The following is a 9,183-nucleotide window of genomic DNA, read 5'->3' on the forward strand; positions in this document are numbered from 1 at the left end:
CTTCTCCTCCTCTTTCTCTTCCTCCTCCTCTTCCTCCCCCTCTTCTTCCTCTTCAGCTTACTATTATGTTTGAGGCAAAAAAAAAAAAAAAAAAAAAAAAATTAGAAGAAGTTGTCACTTCCTTCAGAAAGGAGTATGTCAATCATTCTTGAACCGGGTCCAGCTCTTTCACACATCTTAGGCGCAGCGCTTCTGTGCAAACTCTTGGGCTTGGCTCTGTGGAATGAGGTTACAATGCAGGACCATCTCTCCCATGGTCCACAGAGATGTTAAAGTCCTCTGCCACCTGATGGAGGGCAGCTGACTGAGGCCTCAGGTGTCTGGCTTTTTGAAAGAGTTCCCACTACACTGGATTCTCTGTGGCATGGTTTTTTGCTCTGCAAGCACCTTCCTCGGGTCACTCTGCTTCAGTAGCAGCAGCACAACAAACAGAGGGAATTACTCTGTGGTGACAGTCACTAGACTGAAAACCTCTTAAGAGTAAAGACAATATTGGAGGGAGAGCAGCAGTCTAATTCAAGCCAGGTGACTGTCCCAGATCCGTGGCTGATTTACTGCAGTGTGTGTGTGTGTTTCTCCTTTACATGGTTCTTGCCCCCATCTTAAGAGAGGTCAAACATCTATTTATCATGTATGGTTCTTTGTGCTATTAAGAATAATAAGGTTTATGAGCTCTTCCCTCCCAACTGCCAACGATGAACCCCAGAATTCAGCAGCCGCTCCTCGGATGCTCTGGAAAGGAAGTATCATTACCCCTTTACAGATGGAGAACTGCAGAAGCCCAGGGAGAGTCTGTTTTGCCTAAAGGTGAAAGTGTTTTAATCCTAGACTTTTATTTTTATCTCTTTAAATGTCTTCCTGAGGGTGGTAATGAGCTTGGAGAACTCATCAGGAGAAAATCCTGTCTGAAGCCTTGTTTATAAAAACTATTTCAATAAAATCCACCATCAGATTGTCTGGGGTGGGTCTTTAAACCAAGTGGCTTCCTTAATGAGCACACTCATCAGGATGGCAGGGCCTCGTTACCGCCTTCTCCCACACGTGGTCCAGGCAGGCGGTAAGGCTGGTACAAATTCATTAGTGCTAAAGACCATAGCACTAGAACGTTTGGGGCTAGAATCTGGTTCATTTCTCATTTGTTTAATTACCTTAAAGGTTAGGTGGAGACGTGTTTGTGGCAACTAACAATGTGACTTCAGAGAGCAAAGGCTATAGAGTAGCCCCTTGTTACCGCAGAGGCCACTGGGAGTTGACAGCTCATCCGATGTAGCCTCCTAATTGGCTGTTCTTGCGCCTCTGCTACCCTGCTCCAGATGCCTCTCTCCCACACTTAAGCTGCACAGAGCACTGAACTTTGAAAGAAGGAAATCCGAGAGGAGCGTTATTATCCAGAGCCCTGGCCACAGTATCCTTCATGAATCCTGTTACCATCATGTGTCCAACACTCTCTGTAACACAGCACTTTGGTTACTAACAACAGATGAATTATGGGTGCCTGACCAAACTGGAGCCACAGTATGGCTAGGTAGTCAAAATGTTGCCTCAATCAAAGGTGGTAAAGTTCTTCTCAGTCATAAAGACCCAACATTGTGTACACCCCTGCCCAGGTGTTTGTGCTCAGGAACGCGCGCGCATGCATGCATGCATGCACACACATATACGCACATGCGCGCGCACACACACACACACACGCGTGCACGCGCGCGTGCACGCGCAGACACGCAGGCATGCACTGGTTCAGCTGTCCCTGTGCTTTTGCAGAACCGGAAGAGTGTAAAGAATACGGGCCTCACTGTTGCCTACATTGCCTCAGGGTCAAGACCACACTACACCTTTTTCTTTCCTCTGTGAAATTGCACGGGACATAGGAAGCATTGAGAAAAAAAATGACGCCATCCATGATACGCTCACTGGGATGTAGGTGTAAGGGCCTAGGCCTTCAGTTACATGTGGTTTTCCATTAGAGAGCGCATATTCAATTAGATGCTACATTTCTCTTCCATTTGAGGTTATTTCTTGAGCCTCCTCCCATGTCACAGAGTGGTCTTCAAGACCGTGGCTCCCGTCAAGTGCATGGATTTCATTGTATGACTGTACTATGACATCACATCCTCTTCCTGTTGGGCTTCAGGTAACATTCTGCTTCATGGTTGTCATAGGAGAATTCTACAGTGTGCACTCTTCCACTTTGCCAACCTGGGTATTTTTGGAGGGATAGAGTTTTCAAATGAAACTAAGTTTCTTAAAGTTTTGAGAATTTTCTGTATATTTGCAAAAAGTGCAGCACCGAGTTATATCCTGAAAGCTATGTTCCACAAATCCATCAGACTGAATCTCTGCTACACTGAACTTCAAAAATTTAGAGTTTCGGGATTATCATCAAGTTTGGAACAGTTTTAAAGCACCTTAATTTTAGAACAGTTTCTAATGTCCCACAAGTTCCCTTCTATTTATTCATTTTAGTCATTTCCCACTCATATACTTGTCTCTAAAAGCTTTTCTACCTGAATTTACCTTTTCTGGAGTTTTTTATTTTATTTTATTTTTTATTTTATGAGACAGGGTCTCAATATGCAGTACTCGCTATGGAACTCACTATATCGACCAGGCTGGTCTCAAACTAACAGAAATCCCCCTGCCTGTGCCTCCTGAGTGCTAGGATTAAAGGCGTGTGTCACCCTCCTGATTTTGCTATAGATTTCATAGACATGAACGAATATATTCTGTAGCTAGTTTCTTTTCACTTACTATAGTGTTTCTGATGGTTATCTACATCTTAGCCTGCATCCATATGAGATTTGTTTGTTATTGCTAAAAGGTCTTCCTTAGTACAGGTGTGTTGAAGTTTGTTATCTCTGGATTGTCTGGAGGGTAAAGTCATTATGAACATCACTGCTCTGCTGTGATAGCAGCATAATGCACTGCATTTCACAGGGCAGGTCACACTCAGTAGTGTCACATGTGTTACCCTGCTGCATTCTCAAGGTTTTGAAATGTCTGTCAACCCCTGACATGGCCCAGAAAACATCTTCAACAAAATCACAGAAGAAAACTTCCCCAACCTAAAGAAAAACATGCTCATGAACATACAAGAAGCCTACAGAATGCCAAATGGTTTGGACCAGAAAAGAAAATCCTCCAGCCCCATAATAAGGAAAACACTAAATGTACAGAACAAAGAAAGAATATTAAAAGCTGCAAGAGAAAAAGGCCAAGTTATATATAAAGGCAAATCTATCAGAATTACACCTGACTTCTCAACAGAGACTATGAAAGTTAGGAGGGCCTGGATGGATGTCATGCAAACACTAAGAAACCACAGATGTCAACCCAGACTGCTATACTCAGAAAAACTTTCAATCACCATAGATGGAGAAAACAAGATTTTCTATGACAAAACCATGTTTAAACAGAAGATACTAGAAGGAAAACTACAACCCAAAGAGGCTAACTACACCCAGAAAAACACAGGAAATAAATAACCCACATCTACAAAACCAAAAGAAAGGAAGCATGCACATGCTCTCTCTCGCTCTCTCTCTCTCTCTCTCTCTCTCTCTCTCTCTCTCTCTCTCTCTGTGTGTGTGTGTCTCTCTCTCTGTCTCTCTCTCTCTCTCTCTCTCTCTCTCTCTCTCTCTCTCTGTCTGTCTCTGTCTCTCTCTCTCTCTCTGTCTCTCTCTCTCTCTCTCTCTCTCTCTCTCTCTCTCTCTCTCTCTCTCTCTCTCTGTCTCTCTCTCTCTCCCTCCCTCTCCTACCGCCAAACAAACAAACAAACAAAAAATAAGAACTAACAACCACTGGTCATTAATATCTCTCAACATCAATAGCCTCAACTCCCCAATGCAGAGGCACAGACTAACAGAATAGATATGAAAACAGGACCCATCATTCTGCTGCATACAAGAAACACACCTCAGCAATAAAGATAGACATTACCTCAGAGTAAAGGGCTGGCAAAAGGTATTCCAAGCAAATGGACCCAAGAAACAAGATGGAGTAGCCATTCTAGTATCTAATAAAGTAGATTTATTAGTTTAATAGTTTAACCAAAACTAATCAAAAGAGACAGGGAAGGGCACTTCATACTCATCAAAGGAAAAACATATCAAGAAGATGTCTCAACCCTGAACATCTCTGTCCCAAACTCAAGAGCACCCACATTCATAAATGAAACATTAGTAAAGCTTAACTCACATATTGAACCCCACACAATAATAGTGGCAGACTTCAGTACCCCATTCTCATCAATAGATAGATCACCAAGACAGAAACTAAATGAAGAAATAATGAAACCAATAGACATCATGAATTAAATGGACTTAACAGATATCTACAGAACGTTTCACCTGAACACAAAAGAATATACCTTCTTCTCAGCACCTCATGGAACCTTCTCCAAAATTGACCATATACTGGGTCACAAAGCAAACAGCAACAGATACAAGAAGATTGAAATAACCCCTTGAATCCTATCACATCACTATGGACTAAACCTGGAACTCAACAACAACAGAAACAACAGAAAGCTTAAAAACTCATGGAAACCAAACATCTCCCTACTCTATGACCTCTGGGTTAGGGACAGAATAAAAAAAGAAATTAAAGACTTGCTATAATCCAGTGAAAATGAAGGCACAACATATCAAAACTTAGGAGACACAACAAAAACAGTCCTAAGAAGAAAGTTCATAGTACTAAGTGCCTTCATAAAGAAATTGGGGAGATCTCATACTAGTAACTTAACAGCACACCTGAAAGCTCTAGAACAAAAAGGAAGCAGACACACCCAAGAGAAGTAGATGGCTGGAAATCACCAAACTCAGGGCTGAAATCAATAAATTAGAAATAAAGAGAACAATTCAAAGAATCAACAAAACCAAGAGCTGGTTCTTTGAGAAAATAAACAAGATAGACAAACTCGTAGCCAAACAAACTAAAGGCAGAGGGAGAGTACTCAAATCAATAAAATCAGAAATGAAAAGGGAGACATAATGACAAAACCCAAAGAATCATTAGGTATTGCTTCAAAAGCCAATAGGCCACAAAATTTGAAAATCTAAATGAAATGGGCAATTATCTTAATAGTTACCAACTACCAAAATTGAATCAAGATCAGGTAAACAAATAAATAGTCCTATATCTCCTAAGGAAATAGAAGCAGTCATCAAAAGTCTCCAAAACAAAACAAAAAACAAACAAACAAACAAAAAAAAAAAAAAAAAACAAAACCCAGGGTTGGAAGGATTAAGCACAGAATTCTGCCAGACCTTCAAAGAAGAGCTAATACCAATTCTCTTCAAACTATTCCACAAACTAGAAACAGAAGGAACATTACCAAACTCATTCTATGAGGCCACAATCACTTTACAAAGCAAGGCACACAAAGACCCAACAAAGAAAGAAAACTTTGGACTAATTTTCCTTATGAACATTGATGCAAAAATACTCAATAAAATACTAGCAAACCAAATCCAAGAACACATCAAAAATATTATTCACCATGACCAAGTAGACTTCATCCCAGGAATGCAGGATGGTTCAATAGACAGACATCCATCAATGTAGTCCATCATATAAACAAACTGAAAGAAAAAACACATGATCACCTCCTTAGATGCTAAAAAAGCATCTGACAGAATCCAACACCCATTCATGCTAAAAGTCTTGGAGAAAGGCAATATACAGTATGCCTATAGCCAACATAAAACTAAATGGAGAGAAACTTAAATCAATTCCACTAAAATCACAGAAATGACAAGGCTGCCCATTTTCTCCATATCTCTTCAATTTACTACTTGAAGTCCTAGCTGGAGCAATAAGACAACTAAAGGAGATCAAAAGGATACAAATTGGAAAGGAAGAAGTCAAAGTATCACTATTCACAGATGATATTATAGAATACATAAATGACCCCCAAGAATTCTACCAAGGAACTCCTACAGCTGATAAACACCTTCGGCAAAACGGCTGAATACAAAATCAATTTTAAAAAGTCAATAGTGCTCCTTTATACAATAGACAAACAGGCTGAGAAAGAAATCTGAGAAACAATACCCTTCACAATAGCCATAAAAAACATAAAGTATCTTGGTGTAACTCAAACCAAGTAAGTGAAAGACCTGTAAGAAAAAAAAAAAAACTTCAAGTCTCTGAAGAAAGAAATTGAAGAAGATATCAGAAGATGGAAAGATCTCCCATGCTTATGGATTGGTAGAATTAACATAATAAGATGGCCATCTTACCAAAAGCAATCTATAGATTCAATGCAGTTCCCATCAAAATATTAACACACTTCTTTATACACCTTGAAAGAACAATTCTCAACTTCATTTGGAAAACAAAAACCCTGAATAACTAAGACAATTTTATACAATGAAAGATCTTCTGGAGATATCTCCATTCTTAATCTCAAGTTGTACTATAGAACAACAGTAATAAAAACAGCATGGTACTGGCATGAAAACAGATAGGTGAATCAATGGAATCTAACCAAAGACCCAGAAATAAACCCATACATCTACAGACAATTGATTTTTTGATGATGAAGCCAAAACCATACAATAGAAAAAAGATAGTATCTTCAACAAATGGTGCTGGTCTAATTGGATGTCTACTTGTAGAAAAATGCAAATAGACCCTTATTTATCACTCTGCACAAAACTAAAGCCCAGTGGTTTAAATATTTCAACATAAACCAGACACACTAAATCTGCTAGAAGAAAAAGTGGGGAAGAACCTTGAACTCATTGGCACAGGAGACAACTTCTTGAACAGGACACTAATAGCCCAGGCTCTAAGATCAACAATTAAAAAATGGCACCTCATGCAACTGAAAAGCATCTGTAAGGCAAAGGAAACAGTCAACAAAATAAAATGACAGCCTACAGACTGAGTAAAGATCTTCACTAACTCTACATCTGACGTAGGGCTGATATCCGAAATATGTAAAGAGCTCAAGAAATTGGCTGGGTGGTGGTGGTACACTCCTTTAATCCCAGCACTTGGGAGGCAGAGGCAGGTGGATCACTGTGAGTTCAAGGCCAGACTGGTCCACAAAAACAAGTTCAGGACAGTCAAGCAGTCAAGGCTACACAGAGAAAACTTGTCTCGAAAAACAAACAAAAGAAAGAAAGAAAGAAATTAGATACTACCAAACCAAATAGTCCTATTAAAAAATGGGGTACAGAAGTAAACAGAAAATTCTCAACAGAGGCATATCAAATGGTTGAGAAACACTTAAAGAAATGCTCAACATCCCTAGTCATCAGTGAAATGCAAATCAAAACGCCTCTGAGATTCCATCTTACACCTATCAAAATGGCTAAGATCAAAAATTCAAAGTGACAGCACATTCTGGGGAGGATGTGGGGAAAAGGGAACACTCCTCCATTGAGGGTGGGAACTCAAACTTGTACAACCACTTTGGAAATCAATCTGGTGCTTTCTCACAAAATTGGGAATAATTCTACCTCAAGGGCCAGCCATACCACTCCTGGGCATATACCCTAAAAATGGTCCACCATACAACAAGGACGTTTGCTCAATTATATTCAGAGCAGCGTTATTCATTATAGCCAGAATCCGAAAACAACCTAGATGTCTCTTAACTGAAAACTGGATAAAGAAACTGTGGTACATTTATACAATGGAATACTACTCAGCTATTAAAAACAAGGAAATCTTGAAATATGCAGGCAAATAGTTGGAACTAGAAATGATAATCCTAAGTGAGATAATCCAGACCCAGAAAGACACCACTCATGGCTTATACTCACTTACAAGCAGATGTTAGCCACAGAGTACAGGATAACCACACTACAATATACAGACCTAAAGAAACTAATTAACAAAGAAGACCCTAAGGAGAATGTGTAATTCTCATTTCAGAAGGACAAATAGAACAGACATTGGAAGTTACTGAAGAGAAGGAACAGGATGGGAGCCTACCATAGAGATCCTCTGAAAGACTCCACCTAGTAGGAGATCCAAGCAGATGCTGAGACTCACAGCCAACCTTCAGGGGAGAGCACAGGGAGTCTTATGGAAGAGTTGAGGAATAAAAGGACCTGAAGGGCTCAGGAGCTCCACAAGGAGACTAATGGAGCCAACAAATCTGAGCAGGGGAGGAGGTACTGCAGAGACCGATGCACCAACCAAGGACTCTGCATGGTGCGGACCAAACCCTCTGCTCAGATGTAGTCGATAGGCAGCCCAGTCTCCTTGTGGGTCCCATATATGGGGAGTAGGAGCTACTTCTGACATGGACACTGGTCGCTACATGGTGATCACTTCCCTCTGGCAGAGCAACCTTGCAAGGCCACAGAGGAAGAGGATACAGGCAACTCCAGATGAGACTTGATAGGCTGAGGTCAGATATTAGGGGAGGAGGGCTCCCTCTTTTTCAGGACTAGGGGAGGGAGGGGTATGATGGAGAGAGGGTAAGGCCAGTAGGTGATGAGGGAGGGCAGAATGTAAAGTGAACAAATTAAAAATATAGAACATTTTTTAAAAATGTATGCACTTTACATGCCAACTGTAGCCCCCCTCCCTTCCTCTCTTTTTCTCCTTATTCCCCTCCCCTAGTCCTCAGAGAGGGGGATTTCTTATCCCCTGCCAATTGGCCCCAGCTTATCAAGTCTCATCAGGACTGCCTGCATCCTCTTCCTCTGTGGCCCTGGTAAGGCTGCCCCTCCAGAGGGAAGTGACCAAAGAGGGGGCATCAGAGTCCATGGCAGAGACAGCCCCTGCTTTTCTTACTAGGGGACCCCTATGGAGACTGAGCTGGCTATGGGCTACACCTGAGCTGGGGAGCCCAGGTCCTTGGTTGGTACATTGGTCTCTGCCAGCACCCTTGGGCCCAGATTTGTTGGCTCCATTGATCTTCTTGTGGCGCTCCTGTCCCCTGTGGGTGGGTCCTTCTATCCTCTCACTCTTCTGTAAGACTCCCTGTCCTCCACCTGAGTCTTAGCATCTGCTTTGATTCCTGCTGGGTGGAGTCCTTCTGTTCATATTGTCTCTTTCTTCAACTTTCCCACTTTTCTTTGGTGTTAAATTTGTAAATATTTGCCTTTACCAACTATACTTAATTTTCTAATTCACAAATTGCTACATTAATATTTACCTTCACTTGTGCTTGTTTTTTGTGTATTTGTTGCTCAGTCATACAGTTATTGGTTTTCAATT

This window comes from Acomys russatus, chromosome 2 (assembly GCF_903995435.1).
Source record: "Acomys russatus chromosome 2, mAcoRus1.1, whole genome shotgun sequence".
Classification (NCBI taxonomy): domain Eukaryota; kingdom Metazoa; phylum Chordata; class Mammalia; order Rodentia; family Muridae; genus Acomys; species Acomys russatus.